At 50.5% G+C, this 21,219-nt stretch overlaps 1 long non-coding RNA gene across 1 annotated transcript in view; it reads right to left on the bottom strand.

Moving 5' to 3' along the window:
- Positions 1-10,599: 10,599 nt before the first annotated feature.
- Positions 10,600-21,219, bottom strand: part of LOC108544631 (uncharacterized) — a 30,006-nt gene continuing 19,386 nt past the window's right edge. Inside the window, exons 2-5 of the long non-coding RNA XR_001889903.1 lie at positions 18,901-19,054; positions 16,044-16,161; positions 15,513-15,649; positions 10,600-12,267 (exon numbers count right to left, since the gene is read on the bottom strand). This is a non-coding gene — a long non-coding RNA (uncharacterized LOC108544631). The remainder of the gene's footprint in view (positions 12,268-15,512; positions 15,650-16,043; positions 16,162-18,900; positions 19,055-21,219) is intronic.

Here is a 21,219-nt window from a genome sequence, read left to right as displayed (position 1 = left end):
AAGTGCTGGGATTACAGGTGTGAACCACGGCGCCTGGTCAGTGGTGAGCTCTTACTATGAATTTGGTAAATAGTGATTCATGCCAACTGTGAGCCCTGGGCTTGGCTTGCTCATCTGTGATTCAGAGGTTTGTGCCCCACCCTGTGAGGCCGGCTACGCTGAGGGAAAGAAGAAGGGGCTCCACCTGGACACCAGGCTCTGGTCTGTGGAAAAACCAGAGGCCTGATGTGTGGGCCGCAGAGCCTGGGGGCCTGTGTGGGAGGGTCCCTGGGATGGTGCTGGCCCTTGGGGTCTAGGGAAGTAGGGCTCCCTTTGGGCCTCCTGGAAAGATGCAGCAGCCCCAGGAGTGGTTGTGTAGTGAGGGGCATCCCAGTCAGCCCCTGGGGGCCCACCGTCAAACTCAAGCTCCTCTAGTAGAGTCAGTCAGAAGGCGAGAGAAGAAGTCCCATTCAAACTCTACAACAGTCACCTCCAACTCCAACTGTGCCAGGCAACCCATTTGGGGAATGAGAGAAAAATATCACAATATATGTTTTATTTATTTTTACCTCATCTTTTAACAGTTTTGACGTTCAGCATGCCATTTGTGATATACCTAATCAATTAATAAAGTAATGCATGTAAAATAATAGCAACCCATGTACACTTACTGTGTCCCAGATACCACATGCATTAACTCACAAGATCCTCACACCTTATGGCCGTAAGTAGTATTACCAGCTCCACTTTCCATAGCACGTGGAAAGAGATGGAGTCACCTGCCCAAGCAAAAAGCCAGCATGCAAACTCACATAGGCCAGGCCCAAAGTCTGTGTTCTTAACCACTATTATGTATAAACAAATTTCTGTGAATATGTTGAGTTGGTGTGCTCAAAATGCTCTAGTGATAAGAGTTCATGATTTTAAAAGTTTGGTGACTGTTGCCCTGTCACCAAACTTGAGGGCAGCAGCTCGAGAAGCATCCTTAAAGATGCTCATGGTGTGGACAGAAACACTAAAGCATGGTGAAGGACAGGACTTTGTCCTAGATCACACAGCAAGTACATGACAACAGCGGGCCACTAATCTGGATGTTCTGCCTCCCATAATGAAAATTAACAAGTGCTCGGTTGCTCCCACATTCCCTGTCTCCTACCCTCCCCTCCCTACACTTCCCCTCCCCGACACTTCCCCAGAATTCCCTTCCTGCTTCTCCTGTCTTCCTGACCCCCAAATGCAGGCAGAACAGCTGCTTCTGGCTTGCAAGGGTGGCTTTCCGGACTTTGGCCAGGATCCTCCCAGTAACCCCTTGGCCCAAGCCCAGGACGGCCACTGTCCTGTGGGAAAGGAGGCCGGGAGGGCAGGCCTTGAACAACTTGCATGAAAGCGGGCAATGACCACGGACAGAGGCAGCTGAGGAAGCAGGGGGCTCTAAATCTCCAGGATCTCCATCAGCCGCATTCAGAAGTGGAGAGAGAGATGCATAAAGGATAGATATAGAGCAAAGAGATGCATAAATAGACCTATAGTTACTTAGATATAGAGGCGTTTAGATATATAGATAGATATAGAGATACAGAGCTATGGAAATTTATAAATGCATAGATAGATAGTTACATAGTCATAGAGATTACAACATAGACACATGCAAATTCTTCAGATTAGAAACATTCTTATGTAAAAGCCTTGTTAGAAAGCTTGGCTATGTAAAGTTATGCAGGATTCTCTCCTTTGGGCTGGAAAGGTGTGTCACCCAGTGCACAGGGAATCACAGAATCAGCTCCTCTCTTAGGCTCTGAAGCTGTCTAGTCTCATTTCCACATAATCCTGGACCCTCCCGTTCCACCACCAGGCTGTCAGCCAGCCTCTCTTGCCTCTCTTACTCCATCCCTCTGTGAAGAGCCCTGATGATTATCAAGTCCTTCCCTGGATTGAGCTGAGTGCTACCTCTGCGTGGCTGCCACCTGTGGATCACACCTCTGTACCCTGGGACTACCAGACCCTAGTCTGCCCTCTCTACCCAGTGGCAGCTCTTTAGACGTATGAGGTCAGAGACCATCTCCCCCAGAGCCCTCTCTTGGCTTTTCCCACCTGGGTGCCTCTGGGGCCCCACTGAAAGCCTCTCTGACCAAAGGCACAACCGAGGAGAAGCGTGGTGGCCTGGGCCAGGCATGTTCCAAGGCCTTGACCAATGCAACTGGCCACTCTTTCGCTTTTGAAGCAACACATAGGGTTAGGGGTCAGATACGTGCCTCAGAAACCTCAACACTGCTGGGCTGGAGACAAAGGAGAATGAAGTCCAGGGAACAGTTCTCTGTCTCCAACTTTGTCCCTGCCTCTGGTTTGATGTCTCTGGCCCTTTCTCTATGTATCTATCTCTCTTTCTCTGTCATTGCTCTTGTGCTGCCTCCCCCACCCCCACTTTTCTTTTCTACTTGTCTCTTTCCTCCTCTCTTTCCCTCCACCCCAAAGCCATGTCTTGAATTTGCTCTTGGCCTTTTTGTTTGTCTTTAACTTCAAGAACTTGCATAGGTATTCCGTTGAGGAGAGCTGACCAGAGGTCAACATCCCATGGGGCTGTAGCAATTGCAACAAAGAAACACAGAGAAGGACATGGGGATAGAATTGTCCCACCCTCCTTTCACTGGCCCTGTTACAGCATTCCTCATGGTTGTCCATCCAGCCTCCACTTCCAAACCTCTGGGAACGAGGGTATCGATAGGCCCTGACTCAGCCGTCCCCTTGCAGAACAGCTCAAACTGACAGGAGGTCCTTTCTGGAAGTGGACTAAAATTGCTATTTCTGTGACTTCCACCCGCAAGTCTTAACTGTGGTCCTTGGGATCATCCAGGTCACCCTAGCTCCCTCTGCCCTTTGGCAGTTCTTCAGAGGTCTCCCCAAAGAATTAAGGTCCTTTTCTGCCTGCATTCTCTCAATGTGGGCTCTCAGGAGAGAATGAGAGGCCCTCCAATCCATCGTAGTTGCACTTCATCCTGAAGAGGGCATCCCCATCCTAAACCAAATTGGGGAGGGAGTTGGCAGGAGCATCAGAAATATTCCAGGGAGGGGCTACTGGTCAGAAATGATGTCCCACCAGGTCACGTTCGTGAACCTCAGTCTGAGATAAGGTGAGGGAATGGAAACTGGCCCAGCCTGAGGACGTAGGGAAAGTAGGCAGGCAGCTGGAAAGAAGACCAGGGCAGGAGGCAGGCTAGCCCGTCCCTGCCTGAGACCCAAAGCCCGTGACAGAAGACCTCAGGTGCCCAGGGAACTGGGCAGCCAAGAGCCAGAGAGCAGAGAGGCCTCCTCTGGGGGCACATTCAGGACTGGATGCCCTCTAAGAAGAGAGGCACAGAGCATTGAGTCAGCTGTTTCAGCCCAGCGCCCAGGAGTAGCAAGAGTGCTTTTCAGCCACACACTCCCTAGAGAGCAGGCACGAAGTCTTGAGATCCTGCCAGCCTGGGATCTTCAGCTTGCACCAAACTAGGAAGGGGCCCAGCCTAGCCTGGCCAGACCAGTTCTGCATCTGCCCCTCAACTTCCATCAGAACTGGCACCCTTGCAACTCCCAGCAGATTCCACCCAGGCACTGGCCTCAGGTGCTCCCAAACTCCTTGGGGTGGCAGGGGTCTCTCTATGCTTCAAGCCCTTAAGGGGAGATTTCTGGTCTCCCTGGAATGATTCCCAGAAGCCAACCAGGATCCTTCATGCTGCAGCTGTTGCTCTGGCCCTACCCTCAGTGGATTTTGCTGTTTATTGCACATTTAGTGAGTGTCTTACTTCTCCGTGCCAGGCCCTGTGCTAAGCTTTTTGCATACATATCACAGATGAAAGAGTTAACACCATGTGCCCCACCAGAAGTCCTGCCCCCTCTCTGGCATCCCTCTATACATCTCAGGCAGCAGGAATCATATTCCCTAAGGCAGCACTTGGCAAAAAGGGGCCTGCTCTGCCCAGCTGGCCACATGTCCCTTTACTTTCCCTCCCCTCTCGGTTCCTCAAGCAAGTGTCGGGAAATAGGATCCAAGGAGAAAACAGGCACCTGTTCCTGACAGGACCCCTCTTCCCTGCCCCAGCCTCTGGGCCTCCTGGTGCCCCTAGGGCCTGATGGGAAAGAAAGGCCTCAAAGACACTGGGAACCTCCTCCTAGTTTCTATTTGGCCTGCCGCATTTGGTCAACCCTGTCAAAGAGAGGAGATGCAGTAGAATGTAGCAGTTAATAGCACAGACACCAGGGCAGATGGCCCAGGCTGGGCCACATAATAGATTTGCAAGTCTGTTTTACCCATCTATAAAATGGGCATCATAATTGTATCTACTTCACTGGATTGTTTTGAGGGTTGAGTTAATATATGTAAAATATTCAGAATAGCATCTGAGGTGTAGTAAATAAACAAATAATTGTTAAATAAATTCAGCCCCTGTCCCCTAGGATCTCCCCAACTCCTACCCTCCGAGTTGCCCCAGTTTTGCTCTATCTCATTAATCTCCCTGGACAAATATATGAACTCTGCCCTTGCTTCCTACCCTGGCCCCCTCTATCACTGTCCCTTAGTCCTCTGAAGCTAGACCCTAGCCCAGGTGCTCAGCTACCCTCTGGAGATGCTGAAAGGCCTGCATGGGAATGGGTCTTCCTCTACCTGCAGCTTAGTGGGGGCCTCCCCTGGGAGGCCTCTTGCCTCTGTCTCCCCGGAGTGGGGCAGCTGCTCTGCCTCTTTAAGGCCCTAACTAGGTCATCGCCCAGCTGAACACCCCCTCACATTCCCCTCACACTAAACAATCTGATCTGATCGCTGGTGATGAGGTCAATTTCACATGGCTTTGTTCCTGCAGTGAGCTTGTCATGACCAATCATTTCCAAGCGAGGAGCCCATAATCCCGTGCTGGCTCTCTCACCCCCAGAGGCCATGGCCCCTTTCTTGCTCACCAATGTGAGGTCCCCAAGGGTCGGCTCAGCACGAGTTTCCTCATGGCCTTTGCGTGCCCTCCTGCTCTTCCTGGCTTGAGTGGGAGAGAGTCTGGGTTGGGGTCAATGATGGGGCTGCCAAGAGGGGGCATAGTGGGTGCCAGGTAATCTGAGGAGAAGCCAGTCTCCAGGGATGGAGGTGGGTGGCTGAGGCAAGGGAAGAGTGGTGGCATCCATTCTTGGGCCTTTGATCCACGCAGCTTGGGGAATGAGTCCTTACTCTGGGGTGACCCAGGATGGAACCTCTGTCCTGGGGACAGGGAGAAAGGGTCAGGGGCTTGTAAGAGATTCTGAACATAGACACCCCCCCACCAATCCCCCTTGCATGGCCCTTGCATAGAATAGTGGAAGCCAGTGGGGGGTACATGGGCTCACATGCCAGGTACCTGCAGGCTGCCGTGTGGTCATGACGAGAGGCAAAGGCACACTTCTGGGAATGAAGACGAGGATTTCATTTCTGGTGCCACTGTTAAGTAGCTGTGTCCAAGTCCCTTTTTCCTGAGCCTGAGATTCTCCGGATGCACCGTAAGAGTGCTGCGCCAAGACCAAGCCATTGCTTCCTTTTGGTTTGAAGTATTCTTGAGGCTTTGTGGCAGGAGAGTTGGAATGTGAAGAGGAAAGGCATGGGATGGATATTTTGCTCCCTCTCTGTTTCCCCAGAGGGGCAGAGTCAGTGTCAGTTATGTTTGTTTTTGGTGGGGATAAAAAACATCATGCCAGAGGAAAGAGCTTTTCTTCCTGCTTCTGCATCCTTCTTGCAAGACAGGACTCATCCCATCTGCCTGAGCCCCGAGGAATGGACGGCGAGAACAAGGGAGAGCGTGTGCCTGACAGGGCCCTGCCTAGGGGTGCTGGCTTCTGAGTGGGGAACTGGGTGGGGAAGGGAGCACCAAGGCAGTGGGGGCAGCTTGCTGGACATCTGGGCCCCAGGTGAATCCTGCAGCTAAGAGGGAAGAGGGAAGGGAGTGTGCCAGACTCTAGACAGGGAGCTTTTGCTATCTCATCCCATCTCTTTTAGCCCTCACATTGCCATAGTGACAATGGGCTGTCCCTGCATTTTACAGATGAAGACATGAAGGCTGGTCTCAGGAGTGAGGGAGGAGAATCAGGTGGGCTGAACAGGGCTCTAGGTCAGGTTTAGAACATAGCAGTGGCAAGAAACTTCTCTTCAGAGAGCTGATGTCTGGGAAAGCAGGACCTAAAGGCCTGGCCTAGCCCGGGCCCCCAGTCACGGTGTCATGGAAAGCATATAAGCTTTGGAATCACACAGACCTGGGTCCTAGTCCTAGTCTGCCACTTTGCTGTGTGACTTTGGGCAAGCCACTTGCCTGTCTGAGCCTAAATTTCCTCCTCAGTTCAGTGGAGGTAAATGAGCTTGACTTCACAGGGCAGTCGGGAGGATTCAGTGAGATGACGGATGCACATATAATAGATGCCAAGTAAGCGTTCTTTGTTCTTTGTTCTTTTTTTTTTTTTTTTTTTTTTTTTTTGCGACAGGGCCTCAGTCTGTCACCCAGACTGGAGTGCAGTGGTGCCATCTCGGCTCACTGTGACCTCTGCTGCTCAGGTGATCCTCCCACCTAAGCCTCCCGAGTAGCTGGGACTACAGGCACACACCACCACGCCCACTAATGTTTGTATTTTTGGTAGAGACAGGATTTCACCATGTTGTCTGGGCTGGTCTGAACTCCTGACCTTAAGTGATCCACCCACTTCAGTCTTCCAAAGTGCTGGGACTACAGGTGTGAGCCACCGTGCCCAGTGTAAGTATTCTTTCTTTACCTCTAAATAAATCACAGACCCAATCTCTTCCCCACACCTCCACTGCAGCCATTCTTGTCCAGGTCACTCTCACCTCTCGCCTGGATCAGCAGCCTTTTCTCAGCTTCCCTGCTTCTAGGCTTGTCCCTTCCCAACTGTTAGTCACACAAAAGCTGAATGATTTGTGACAGTCCTAAGTCAGTCATGTTACTCCCCTCATCACAACCCTCCCAAGGCTTCTGATGTCACTCAGAGGAAAATGTGAAGGCCTTACCCATGGCCTACAAGGCTCTCCACAGTGGTCCCTGCTGACACCGCTGGCCTTATCTGGGATCACTTTCCCCTTACTCACTCTGTTCCAATTACACTCATCTCTTCTGTGCCCTGAACCTACAAGCTGGTTCCTGCCTCAGGGCCTTTGCATTGTTGTTCTCTCTGTCTGGAACACACTTGCTCCACTTCTCATGGCCAGGTCCTTCATGTCATACAGATTTGAGCATAGATGTCAATTCCTTACAGGATCTTTCCTTTCCAAAAGTTTCTTGGTTCCAAGTCCTCATCATCTGAGAATTCTTCCTGTTGTCTTACCTGCATCTGTGCTACAGTCATTTAACCTCACTCCCATGACCCCTGTCCTCATAAAATGTCCCTTTAAGAACTCATTACTCAGCCGAGTGTGCTGGCTCATGCCTGTAATTCCTGCACTTTGGGAGGCTGAGGTGGGTGGATCACTTGAGGTCAGGAGTTCGAGACCAGCCTGGCCAATATGGTGAAACCCTGTCTCTACAAAAAATTAGCCAGGTGTGGTGGCAGGTGTCTGTAATCTCAGCTATTCGGGAGGCTGAGGCAGGAGAATTACTTGAACCTGGGAGGCAGAGGTTGCAGTGAGCTGAGATCACGCCACTACACTCCAGCCTGGGAGACAGAGCAAGACCCTGTCACAAAAAACAAACAACAACAAAAACAGAACTCATTACTCAATTTTTGAGGCCCTCAAAACTTAGGAATCTACTTGGGCTCTACTGGATAAGGCCCCCAGATAAATTATGAGCTCCCTGGGGGGCCTGGTGGGGAAGGGAAATGGTGGTTTATTGAGGTCCCGACTAGTGTTCACATGGTATCACTTACTTCTTGAGACAGCCATGTAAGGTAGGGATTCCTACCCCATCATACAATGAAGAAACTGAGAGTCAGAACAGTTGACTTGGCCAAGATCACATAGCTGGTTGCATAGTGGTCTTGTGATTCCAGGGCCAGTTTTCTGTCCACCACATTAAAACAGACCCCTTGCCACTTACACAGCAGAAGTATTTCCAGGTGTCCCATAATAACCTTCTTTGAGTGCTTACTGAATACCTTTAAAGTCACATCTTAACTTTAAGAGGCTCCACCCTCCCTCAGCCCCTCACTTTCATTTTGTCCACTGAAAGGAGCCCCCAGCTGTGCTGGCCCGTTTCTATGTGGCCTTGGGGGAAGAGATTCCACCTGCCTCACTGTCCCCGTACTGACCACCCTGATGCTACTGCCCAAAATGCCCCAGGGCATCTCCTCTGAGCTAGGTGCTCCAGGCTAGCCATAGAGGACCACAGAGAGCATAGACCCACAGGATACCCTGATACCAGAAGAGGGTGACACACTAAGCCCCTGGGAGTGCAGATCTTGGAGATTGTTGCCTTCACAGAGTAGGTCGGTATTTGGACTGGGAGCTGTATAATGAGTGGGGACCTATTACATGGAGATGGAGCAGAGGCTGAGGGACAAGCACAGGCAAAGGCCTGGAGGTGGGAAGAACAGAGCAAGCAACTGAGTGTGGCAGGAGCCCAGGGTGCGTGAAGAGAACGACCAGAGCTGAGGAAGGAGAGGACAATTAGGGTCAGGCCTCCTCTCAGCACCCCAGCCACCTTGGGCTGCTGCCAGTCAGCCATTCTGCCCAGTTCCCCATGGACAAAGTGGGCAGGCAGGCCTACTGGGCCACTGTGTGCCGAGTCATGACAGCTAAACTCATGAGAGCCAGGACCCAGGGGCTGCTGGCTGTAAGGCTTTGGGGGATTTGGACCTGCACATTTTGACAAACAAAAGATCCTGCTGTGGTGGGAAGGGCCAGCACCCGAGGATCAGCTTGAGTCTGGGCACTTGGGCCAGGAAGAAGTGGAGGCGCGACCCTTGTTGAAAGTAGACAGCTCTCACTCTTAGCAAGAGACAACTCCCACTGTTCAGGCTCACCATAGCCTGATAAATGAGAAAGCAGCGTCTGCACTTGGGGAGAAGTGAGTGGCATAGGAGGAAGGTGGGTCCAGGGAGGGTAGGCCAGATGAACTAGGAGCCAAACCCTTACTGACCATCCTCTCTGCCCATGGTGGACCAGAGAGAGGAAAGGGACCCTAGGATTCAGAATGTCTTGAGAACCTACCATAGGCCAGGCTGGGAGCTTTACATGTACATTCTCACAGAATTCTCATGACAGCACTATGGTCTAGGTGTTGTTCTCCCCATTGTACAGAAGGAAAACCAAGGTACAGAATGAGCAAGGGACCTGCCTGAGGCCACTCAGCAAGTCAGTGTGGCAGTAAGGCTTCAGTTCAGGCTTGGGGCTCCCTGCCTAGTGCTCTTCTTCCCGCAGCCCCTGGCATGGGGAGTCCTCAAATCTCCCAACATCCTTCAAGACGCCAGCTTGTCTAGCCCTGTATTTGTACAGAGAGGGGCAGAAGTTTGGCCAGGAACATTCAGCTGGCTGAGAAGAAGAGGCCCCGAAGTTCCCTACCCAGCCTATGGCAGCTGGAGGGAGACGGTGAGTCGTGGAGCAGGGAGGGAGGGTGGGTTTGCTCACCTGAAACATTTCAATTACATTCTTATAAAGTATAAATGTATGAGTATAAAGAAAGACTTGCTCGCACATGCTTTTGGCAGCCTCCGTGCAAAGAGATAGCAGAGAGCTCAAAAGATCTAATTGCTTATGTAATCTCCGTTGAATTTGGTCTATCGGGAAATATCTCTTGGAAGTGTTTATCGCATCCATGTTATAAATAGCCAAGCTCGACTCTCCTCCGTGCCTTCCTGAGGCTGCCTGGGGGCTGGGCTGGCAGACGTCAGGAGGGAGGAGCCAGGTCCTCTGGGGAGGAAGGGGCACCTGCCCTGGCAGGGTGGCTCTTGGAGGCAAGCAGGGAGGGCACTGACCTTCAGTGTGCACAGAATCAGAGCCGGCTACTATTTTGCCCAACCCCCGCCTCATCCCGAGGAGGGGGGTCTTGGCATTTCCATGCCCCCCGGCATCCCTTCATTTAAAAGCAGCAGCCCTCATCTTGTCTATGAACGTCTAGCTTAAAGAAGAAATGCGACAAGGGAAAGCTGGAAAATGAGAAAATATCCTTGGAAATTACACCAATACTATCATCCCCATTTTGCTGATGGGGAGACTGAGGCTCAGGGAGGCAGCAGGCACCAGTATGTGGTGGTGCTAGAACCAGGTCTGTCTGACCTCACATCTTGGCTTTTTGCAGCATGACCAAGGGCCACCCTGCTGGCGATGCAGGGTTTTGCTAACTTTCTCCTGGGAGGAACATAAAGTGGCAACTTGGCAGGATGCGGCCTTTTCACATACACACCACCCCCCTTCACTTCTGCAGTCTCAGTGATCTCTGGCCATACCAGGCCTGATCTGCTCAATTGTCACAACCCAGGGAGCCCTGTCTCTTCCCTCTGCCAAGCCCCCTCCTCCACCACTCTTGAGGTCCCAGCTCCAGGCCTGCCTCTTCCAGGAAGCCTTGCCTGAGATTTATGGCCATCAGTTGCCTGGCCCACCTTGGTTGTGGTCTAGGCCCCTCACCTGCCTGTGGAGCTCCCTCATTACCTATCTCAGTTTCCTGTGGCTTCTGTAACAATGACCACAAACTTAGTGGCTGAAGACAACAAAAATGTATTATCTCACAGATCTGGAGGCTAGATGTCTAAAGCCAGTATCACTGGGCCAAAATCAAGGTGTTGATGGGGCCATGCTCCTTCCAGAGGCTGTAGGGGAGAACCTGGTCCTTGTCTTTTCCAGCTTCTGTGGCTGCCGGCATTCCTTGACTTGTAGCCACTTCACTCCAATCTCTGCCTTTATGGTCACGTGGTCTTTTCTTTTTCTGTCTATGTCAAGTCTCCTCTGCCTCCCTCTTATGTGATTGCATTTAGAAACCCTTAACTTGATCATATCTGCCAAGATCATTTTTCCTAATCAGGTAACTTTTACAGGTTCCAGGGATTAGGACCTGATATCTTTGGGGGATATTATTCAGCCTACTACATTGTCTTAAGGGTCTCCCTGGTCTTCCTTTTTGTGAGACTAGAAACTTCCAGAAGGCAGAGACAGTAGATGATGTCTCTGAATGTTCTTCGCATGATCCCCTATGTCACTTGGAGCCTCCAACAATCTTCAGGAAAGGTTGGCTGACTGAGTGATTGGCATCTTGCCCCTTCTCCCATTGGTCAACCATCAACTTCTAGATGTACTTGGTGTTTTCTTCAGGCTCCTGGGGCCACATGGCAGCATAGAGGAGGCTGATTTCTGGCCTCCAGGCATCTGTCAAGGTCTCCGGATGAATTTGCAGACAAGTGCCTCATGGCACATGTGCGGACATGGCTATTCACTGATCAAATTTGGAGCCTGGGTCCAACTGTGGGCAGGAGGAGCACATCTCATTGGCTTTCAGAGTCTGTTTTCAAAAGCATTCCCATTCCTGACAGACTAGAAGGAGGGGCTGAAGCTTACAAAGGAAATATGACAGGGAGAAATGTTAGGTCTTGCTCTTGAATCCAGTCCTCAAATGTAGGCTGGCAAGGGGGAACCAGGTGAGAGGGCAAGGAGCAGAGCTGAGGAGGTGACTGTCATATGCATGGTCTGACCAAATACATCCATGGAACCTTCAGCTGCATCTGTAGGCAGTATAGAAGTGAAGTTTCAAGAACAAGGAGGTGACAGACTGCCCTGGAATATGGTGTCAGCTCTGTGTGCCACGTATTAAGGGTACCAGAGTCACACTGGAGCATGACCAGGGAGGCAAAAGCATGCCGTGGAGAAAGCGAGGGCCCTGGTCTCAGGAGGAACAGTTGAAGGAAGTGGAGTTGTTTTGCTTGGAGAAGACTCAGGGGTTATGGCTATGGTTATGCTTCAGACCTCTAAGAGGCTGCTGGAGGGCAGAGGGAGAAGGCAGAGCTTAGGTGGCCCCCAGAGGCAGCACTGTGACCAATGCATGGAAACCACAAAGAGACAGAGTTCAGCTAAGTTGAATAAAGCAACTTTTGGGCCGGGCATTGTGGCTTATGCCTGTAATCCCAGCACTTTGAGAGGCCGAGGCAGGTGGATCACCTGAGGTCAGGAGTTTTGAGACCAGCCTACACATGGTGAAACCCCGTCTGTACTAAAAATTACAAAAATTAGCCTGGGCGTGGTGGCGGGGCGTCTGTCAGTCCCGCTACTCAGGAGGCTGAGACAGGGAATTGCATTGGAACCAGGAGGTGGAGGTTGCAAGTGGAGCCGAGATTGTGCCACTGACTCCAGCCTGCGGCACAGTAGCAAGACTCCGTCTCAAAAAGAAAGAAAAGACAAAAAAAAAAAAAAAAAAAAAAAAAGGAAGCAATTTCTTAGGAGTTAGGCCTGTCCTGAAATGATCTCTGTCCTGAGAGGGAATAAGCTCCCTGCTTCGGGAAGTAGGAAAGGAGAGGCTGGGCAAGCATTTGGCTGAAACATGGTAGACGGGACTTGAACATCTGAATGAGGATTTGATCAGAGCAGGCAGCTCTCTGGAAGCTTGGGATGGCCTTCTGTCCATAGAGCCTCTCACTTCTTGATGCCTCATCTGGGAGGCCTTTCCTTACTCTCCCTGCTGGTCCCCTCACCCCACCCTCCACAGACATAATTTTCCCTCCTCAGAAGACCCAAAGCACTGACCACATTGTATCCAAGCAAATTCTTTAGGCTTTGTCTCCTGCATGAGACTGAAGTCCTCTAGAACAGAGAGAGGACTTCTTCAGCTGTGGATCCACTCTTTACCTTTCCCCACACATTGCCCGGTGTCTGGGCCACAGGAGCTAGAAGAGAAGAAAGAGAAGAGTGCTAAGGCACAGTGGGCGGGGAGAGGGCTCACTCGCCAGCCAGGAGTCTTTAGAAACTGCACGTTGACACAGATTCAGATATAGTGGAAGTGCGTCCTAGATGAAGGTGGGGTGAGTGAAGGTGACCTCTTAGAGTTCTTTCAGGCCTCAGAATGCTCTCATGAATGCCAATCCAGGTTTCTGTCCTTTCCTTTTCTTCTTTGCATCATTCTGAGAGAGTTCCCCCAGCCCATGCTTCTGTTCCCAAGGGGCTTTTCCTCTCTACTGGCCCCTCTGACTCACTCCAAGCTCCCTCCAGATGGGCTCCATCGTCCTTGAAATCCCCAGCTGGGCCCACCAGCTGGACTTTCTCAGGAGTGAGGCCCAAGGAAGGTGCAGAGCCCACCCAGCAGGCTAGAGGGAGAACAGCTGCCTTTGGGGTAAGAGGGGTAGGGGGTGAGGTTCCCCATAAGCAATCTGTGTTGGAAACGGAGAAGCTCAGTATAGGAATGGAGGTGGGGGTGGCTTTTTTGGTTACCGAAAAACATGCCAGGCCCAAGGTGGTCATTCTCTTCTGCAGCTCTGTTGATTAGCTCCATGCCCACTTAAACGCTTCATGCATGTGATGGTCCACATGCATGCCCAGAAGCCTGAGGTCTGTTTTGGGGGTATGACCTTTGGCAGGCCCTGCCCCTCCCTCACTCTGGCCCTCACTCAGGCATCACTTCAAAAATGGTAACAGTGCCTGTTCATGTAGCGAATGACACTGGACTGGACAGAACCCAGCATCACTATCTGTCCTTATGTGTAGATATTATTGGTTTGTTTACTTGTTCACTGACTGCCCCCTGGACTGGCAGCTTCTTGGAGGCATGGATCTCTGTTTCGCTCATCACTGCACTCCTAGTGCCCAACTCAGTGCCCTACACAGAGTAAGCATTCAATCAGTATTTGCTAAATCAGTAGATGAATGGTAAAAGCTACGAATAGCCACTTCAGAAAATGTCACATCCCCCTACGGTTTTGCCTACAATTCTAGGGGAATCTCAGACCCCAGAAACCTGTCTCTCAGATACCCAACAGATCCATGGTCCCGTTAGGAGACCCAGAAAGACCCAAGAGAGTAGCACATGTTTATTGTCTTATGCACTGTGTGAAAACAGGTTGTTATGGGCCTAGTCAGGAATAGGAATGGACATAATCATGGAGTCAGAGGTGTGAGGATGTCTCTAGGCTTGGCTGGGACACAGCAGCCCTGAACCACGGAGCTGCCAGAAGCAACAGGCTCTCTCTGCTGAGGCTGTGGGCTTACCTCATGGTAAGAAGCCAGTGAGAATACAGGGGCTTCTTGCTGGCTTGCTGTCCTGCCCCCAATGCATAAAATGGGTCCTTTGGTTGAGACCTCAGCATCTTGGGCTTTGGGCCAGTGACATTCAGTGGCCCTGAGTCTGCAACCTTGGAGGATTCCTGAGCACACAGAGATGAAGAATAGCTCCTGGGTCATGGGCCATCCCTTGGTGAATCCAGGCCAGGGTCTGCCTCTACCCTCTGCCTGCTCTCACACCCACCCCAACAGCTCTCAGTCCTCACCAGCTTCAACAGGGATCCAGGTCCTTGCCCTGCCTGTTTACCGGCCTGTGGTGGGCAGGCAAGCACTTTGGATATGTTAAAGAGCTGTGCCCAGAAAGTGATTTTTGCTATCACTTCAGGTGCTGTGTTGCAGTTCTCTCTCTGTGGGGGGACAGACATCCTGTGGGGCATGCCACGCTACAGGGAGGCTCTTTGCAAGAATGGAAAAAAATAGGAGTTGGGAGTCAGCCTGGTCTGCGTTCAAACCCTGTTTCTGCCACTTTCAAGCTGTGTAACTTTGGGAAAGTCACTTGATTTATCTGAGCCTCAGTTTTCTCATCTGTAAAATAGGGATGAAAATACATACTCTTCAGGGCTGATGCAAGGATTCAAGGAGATAATGTATACGGAGCACTTCCATAGGGTCTATCACTTACTGGGTTTTCAATAGACAGTAGTTCTCTTTTGTAGTTAATATTGGCAAGGGCTACTATAGAAAGTGTGGTCCCTGGACCAGCAGTGTCAGCACTACCTGGGAGCTTGTTAGAAGTGCAGGGTCTCTAGCCCCACCCTAGATCTGCTGAATCAGAAACTGCATTTTAATGAGATCCCCAGGTGAGTCCTAGGCATGAGAAAATTGGAGAAGAGGAGGCTAGTTCACAGCCTTTAGGCTGGCAATCATATATGAGGAATATCCACTTCTGGAAGCCTATCCAGGAAATAGCTTCATACATCCTTAAGTTAAAATGGTAGTAGTAGTGAGTGCAGTAGTAGGGTTGGGAGCAGTAGTAATAGTGGTAATAAATACTGAACATTTACTATGTACCAGACACTATTTGGGGTGCATCACAGTAACCCCATGAATCAGTACTGTAATTGCTGTTATTTTACCAGTAGGAAAGCAAGGCACAGCACAGAAAGGTTAAGTTACTGTCAAAGTTGGGATTAGTGACAGAACCACAGCACAAATCCAGGGCACCTTCCTCCAGAGCTCACTCACTGAGGGCAGGCACAGAAGAAACTACATTTCAGGGGCTGGGTGCAGTGGCTCATGCCTGTAATCCCAGCACTTTGGGAGGCTGAGGCAGGTAGATCACTTGAGGCCAGGAGTTCAAGACCAGCCTGGGCAACATGGTAAAACCCCATCTACTAAAAATACAAAAAGTTACCTGGCTGTGGTGGTGTGTGCCTGTTGTCCCAATAATTGGGAGGCTGAGGTGGGAGGATCACTTGAGCTAGGGAGGTCAAGGATGCAGTGAGCCAAGATAGCACCATTACACTCCACTCCAGGTAATAGAGCAAGACCCTGTCTCAAAAAAGGAAGGAAGGAAGGAAGGAAGGAAGGAAGGAAGGAAGGAAGGAAGGAAGGAGAGAAAGAGAGGGAAAGACAAAAAAAGAAAGAGAAAGAGAGAAAAGAAAAGAAGGAAGGAAGGGAGGAAAGAAGGAAAAGAAACTGCGTTCCAGGAGCAACATGGTCAATTCCATGCCACAAGCACCCACTGAATTGCTTCCCCATGTCTGCCTGGCCCAGGCCTGGGAGATACGGAGATGGAGGAGACACAGGCTCTGCTCAGTGCCAGAGACAAGCATGCGAGTAAATGATGAAAGGGGGTAACCTGCACCACTGCTGTGCCTACATGGGGAAACAAAATACTGTGGGGGCGCGGAGGAGTGAAGCCACGTGTCTTGCTCACGGGTACCTGGTAGAAGCAGCTTCCCAGCAGGCTGGATTGTTCCCAGTTACAGCTTCCTTTATAAATCTCCAGGCTCTTAGGCATGATTAAAGTGCCTTCTGGATCAGACAGTGAGTCTAGGATTCTAGGGAGAAAAATGTTGACAAGGTATGGGGAGGTGGTGGTGGTTAGGAGATGAGAATTTGAGCCCAGTTTTCAGTTTTAATTCTTTGTGTGGCCTTGAATGATCAGGCCCCAAATTTCTCCTAGTCTGTAGGGAAAAGAAGTAGAAGCTGTGGCTGGAATTGTAAGGCCAAAGTAAGGAACCAAGGGTTTGTTGCAATTTTTAGCAGTTGCACTATGTCCACTTTGCTCACTGCTATACCCTAGGCACCTAACTCATTGCGTGGTCCAGAGCTGCTGCTCCATAGTGACTTGTTGGATGCATGTTGAGGGAGTAGTCACAGGAAAAGGGGCCCAGGATGAGCAGATACCAGCCTCTTTATGCCCTTATGCCTGAATCAGCCCTCCATTTTGAACACAGTCCAGTTGGCCTCCTCTCTGCCTCCAGGTCTGCTCTTGACCTCGAGCTGGAGTTCATTCTGCTTCTCTCCATTAGGGCAATGAGTCTCTGCTGCCTGGTGAGAAACCCAAGGCTGACAAGGCCCTTGGAGATTGGTCCATTGCACAGATAGGGAAAGAGGCCAGAAAAGAGAAGGGACTGACCCAATGGCATGCAGGGAATCTGTGGTAGAGTCAGGACTGGGAGCCACATATTCTTATGTCCCCACCCCATCACTCTCCGTTCCTGGCCTGGGGCTCCCAGGAGTCAGGGAAAGACAGAGATAATGAGTGAATGAAGGACGAGGCTCTGTCATGAAGAAAGATTGGCCTTCAAGGCCACTGGAAACAAATTGGAGGTGTGGGGAGAGCCAGAGGTGGCAGCACCAAGGACAAGGCTGCTCACGGGCAGGGGCTGGTGGGGAAGTGAGGGAGAGGCGCAGGGGAGTGGGCAGGCAGGAAGCTGTAGTTGGAATGCTGAGGAGACATGTTTCTTTTTAGGCACTCATCTTCCACTGCTCACTGTCTCCTCTCAGGAGTAAAGGGAGAAAAAAGAGGATGTGATGCCTAGGTGAGCCCCATTATGTGGAACGTGTTGGTAGGGGCTCCCCAGATAGCCCATTCTGCAGTTGGCAGCACCAGGTCCAAGGCCTTCCTCCAGGCCAGAGCCCAGCCTGCTCGCTCAGCTACTCTGTCTCCTTGAGGCTGGGTCAGAACCCTCAAGGTCTCACAAGATGCCCTCAACCCACTGACTTTGAGTTAAACACACCTAGGTTTGAATCTCTCCTCCAACACTTTCTAGGCTATGTGAACTTGACCTTACTTCTCCAAACCTAGGTTCATGCAACTGTAAATTGAAGAAAATGGTCCCTGCCCTGCCTCCCTCCCCAAGTGGAGTGCTCTGCACTCCTTCCTGTGCGAGCACTGTGGCAGGGGTCATGAGTCCCTTGCCTCTTTCTTTCCCTCTATACATCCTGGTCCAGCCTGGTGGGGAGGGTACTGAAGACCTTTCTGTGGCAGCTCACATTCCAGGCCCTCTCAGCAATGGAAGTGCCTCTGGTCCCTCAAAACTGTCCCTCCCCCCAATCATCCCCAAAGCAATCTTGGCAGTCATTTCACAGCACAACACACAATCAAACGTGTGCTGTGTTTCCCCCACATGCATGCATGAACTATACCTGCTGCTCGCCAAATGCACAGGCCAAGGGTGGAGAAGGCACCTGGGGTGCCCATGAGCAGACCCTCCAGACCAGGGCCTCCACTAAGTGCCTGCTGTGGATCGTCTTGCTAACTCTTTGCTACATATGTAGGAGGGCTTGCCACTATCTGTTTCACAGATACAAAGACAGAAGGGAACATCCTGTTCAGAGAAGAGGACTCCACATCCCTGAGCTCAGCGGTGGCCGGGCCCACATCAGAGCTCATAGCTGCTCGTGCTGTGTTACAAAGCCCTCAGGAGGAGACAGACAGGGAAACATCACTAACATGGAAGGTACCAGGAAAGAGTCATATAATGGAATACCATACAGCAGTGAAAAAGAACATGGCCACATGTAACGTGTAACAACATGGGTGACTCTCCCAGATGTGATGTTGAGTGAGGGAAATACAGCAGAAAGAAAGAACATACTATGGCATGCTATATTTATATTCCATGAATATGAACTTCAAAAACATGTGGAACCAACCTATAGGGAGAGAAGTCAAAATAGTAGTTTCCCTTGGGGCAGGGATTACTGATTGGGAAGAGGCACGCAAGAGCCTTCTGGAGTGCTGAAAATGGTCTGTATCTCGACCTAGGTGGTGGTTACAGAGGCTGATACATATGTAAGCATTCATGGAGCTGTATGCTTAAGATTAGTGTACTTTAATGTATGAAAATTATGCCTCAATAGAAAAAGTATTTTTAAAAACCAAAAGTGCCAAGAGCTTTCCCCAGATCTTTGCATAACTGGCTTCTTGTCATTCAGGCCATCCCCTAAATATCACCTCTTCAAAGAGGCCTTCCCTGGTCCCCCCTGCACCTAATCGAATTTAGCAACACTCCCCACCTCTGTGCCTCAGTTGCTCTCTATTCTATTAACTGGTTTTCTTTTCTTTTTAGTACGTACCAGTGTGCTGGAGCTGGGTTTCACTGGCTCTTCCCAACTCAGTATTCAATGACTTCATACTGCCAGCTTGAGATCAGCCGTGATGGGAATGTTGGCACCACAGAAGTCAGCAGGTACTGCAGATGCCCTCCTCCAAGCAGATCACTCAGCATTTTCCAGTACACCCCGTACACAACACTATTTGAAATCATCTTATGTATTTGTCAGCATACTGATCTGCTGTATGTCTCCTCCACATGAAGTTTCATGAGGGCAGGGTCTATGGCTTGTCATTTTTGCCAGTATCCCTGGTTCCTAGAACAATGCTTGTTGTATAGTAGATATTCAGTACATGCTGCTTGAATGAATAAAAGTCTGACAGAAACACTGGAAGCACAAGAGAGGAAACTGTTACCTTTGTACAAGAATAGGGAATATTTGAGCTGAGGCTTCAACCATAAAAGAGAGTTTGCTAAGGAGCCAAGGGAGAAAGGACTTCCCAGGCAGAAGGAATAAAATGGAGGCGTGAAAGAGCATGGGAGGTCTGGGGGAAAGCCAGCCACCAGAGTGGCTGTATTGTAGGGTGTGTGGGGTAGGAAAGGCCTTGGGAGTGGTGCAGAAAGGTAGGCTGGGGCCACATTGTGAAGGGCCTTAGCTCCTTGAATGGAAGGCTGGATTTTCCCCTGTAGGCGATAGGGAACCATTGAAATGTTTTAATTAAAGAAATAATCCGATCAAGTATTTGCTGGCAAGGTACCTCTGATGGCAGCCTGGAGGGTGGATTGAAGGGGGATGACTGGAGGTCCAGTCATCTATCCACAGTATGCCTAGGATAGAAGGCTTGCCTTTTGAAACCAGCAGTTCTTCTCACTGTTTTTCCTGCCTGTTTCTATTCCCTCAGTCCTCAGTGAAGATGGAAAACAGCTGGCTCTTCCCTCAAAGCCCAGTGGCCCTCTAGGTCCCAGGCCTTAGTTTCCATTGGCCAGATTTCTCCATGTGGCCTAGCTCTGTGGGGGAAGCCCTCGTGGCCCTGCCAAGACGCCCAAAGGATGAGTCTCCAGTGTGGGCACAGGAACTGCCTGTACCTTCCTAGTGTTTTCACTTAGCCAGCCCATTCCCCGTTCTGTGCCTCATCCTGCTGAGTCCCAGGCAGCAGCAGCCACTACTACAGTCACCGCTAGAAGAGGAGGGTTAAGGGGCCTTTGTTGTCTGTGGTGTTGCTATGCAGGGACAGCCACAGACAGCTCTGAGGTTGGGTTGTGGTCGAGAGTGGGGTTCATGCTTGGCAGCTGAGGGATGCCACCCCAGCCCAGGCTCCCGCTCCGGGCAGGGAGTGGTAAATTAGAACCTCCAGCCTTCTAATTTAAGAGACCAAAATAAGCCCAGGAACATTCCTGCTGGGGCCCCAGGAGCCCAGCCTTCAGGCAGCAGCTAGGCTCTGTCCTCAAGCCCTGAGTTGCAGAGGTTGGGGAGATGGGCAGCCAAGGATGGCTAAAGCCTGGGTGACAGGACATACAGGAGGTATGGGAGGGAATGGGTGGAGGCATTTGTCTGTGGTTCTATAATCAGTCCACTTTAGTTCAGCCTGAATCCCCATCAAACGTTTAACATCAGGCACTGGACTAGCTTAGCCCTGGGATGACAGTAGCCAGTAATACTAGAATTTACCCATCTGGGAGAAACCTTAAAGACCATTTGGGTCAAAATTCTCATGTTACAGATGAAAAAGTGAAGCCCAGAAAGGAAAAGACACTAACTCCAAGTCACACAGAAAGTCAGGGGCAGAGCTAGGACTAGAATTGAGGGCTGTAGTGCAGAACTAACTCCACCCCAAGCAGACCTGGGGGAGCATCGGATGGAGCTTCAGATGACCTGTTGGGTGTGTCCTACAGGAACCTGGAATTCAGTCAACATGCAGGAACTGCGGGGGCATCCCAAAGGTGAGGCCTTGGAACTGGGCCTGGGGACAGGGCAACTTAGGCATAGAGAATGGGCCACATGAAGTCACAGAGGTGGGGAATCTCACAAGCCAGAACCAGGAACCTGATGTCGTCTAAGAGTTGCATGGGTGCGTGGGTGTCTCTCCCTAACTCATGTTCCAGTGGACACGTTCCCCAAGAGTACCTGCTGCCTCTCTTTCTCAAGAGGAAAGGAAGCTGAAATGTCGACGAGCTTCCTTATCATCACAGCTAACATTTTTTGAGGGCTTACTATGTGTCAGGCTCTGTGCAAAGTGTTATCCCATTTGATCCTCATAACAGCCTTATGAGGCGGGACTATTATTAACCACCTTTTAAAGATGAGAAAACTGAAGCACATAGAGGTCAAGTAGTTGGTTGAGGTGGCACAGGGGATTTGTACAGAGGAAGTCTGATTCTAAGGTCTGTGCACTTAACCATCACACTATAATAGTGTTAATGATAACTGTAATAATAAGCTAGTGTCTGTTGAATATTTACTATGGGCCAACCACTGTTCAAAGGATTTCATAGGGAGTAGCTTGTTTGATCTTCCCAATGACTTTATGGGGTAGGTATTACCACTATTATTGT

The sequence above is a fragment of the Rhinopithecus bieti genome, unplaced genomic scaffold, assembly GCF_001698545.2.
Source record: "Rhinopithecus bieti isolate Rb0 unplaced genomic scaffold, ASM169854v2 scaffold_27295, whole genome shotgun sequence".
Lineage (NCBI taxonomy): Eukaryota > Metazoa > Chordata > Mammalia > Primates > Cercopithecidae > Rhinopithecus > Rhinopithecus bieti.
The sequence above is the reverse complement of the archived record's forward strand: the minus strand, read 5'-3'. Positions and strand labels throughout refer to the sequence as shown.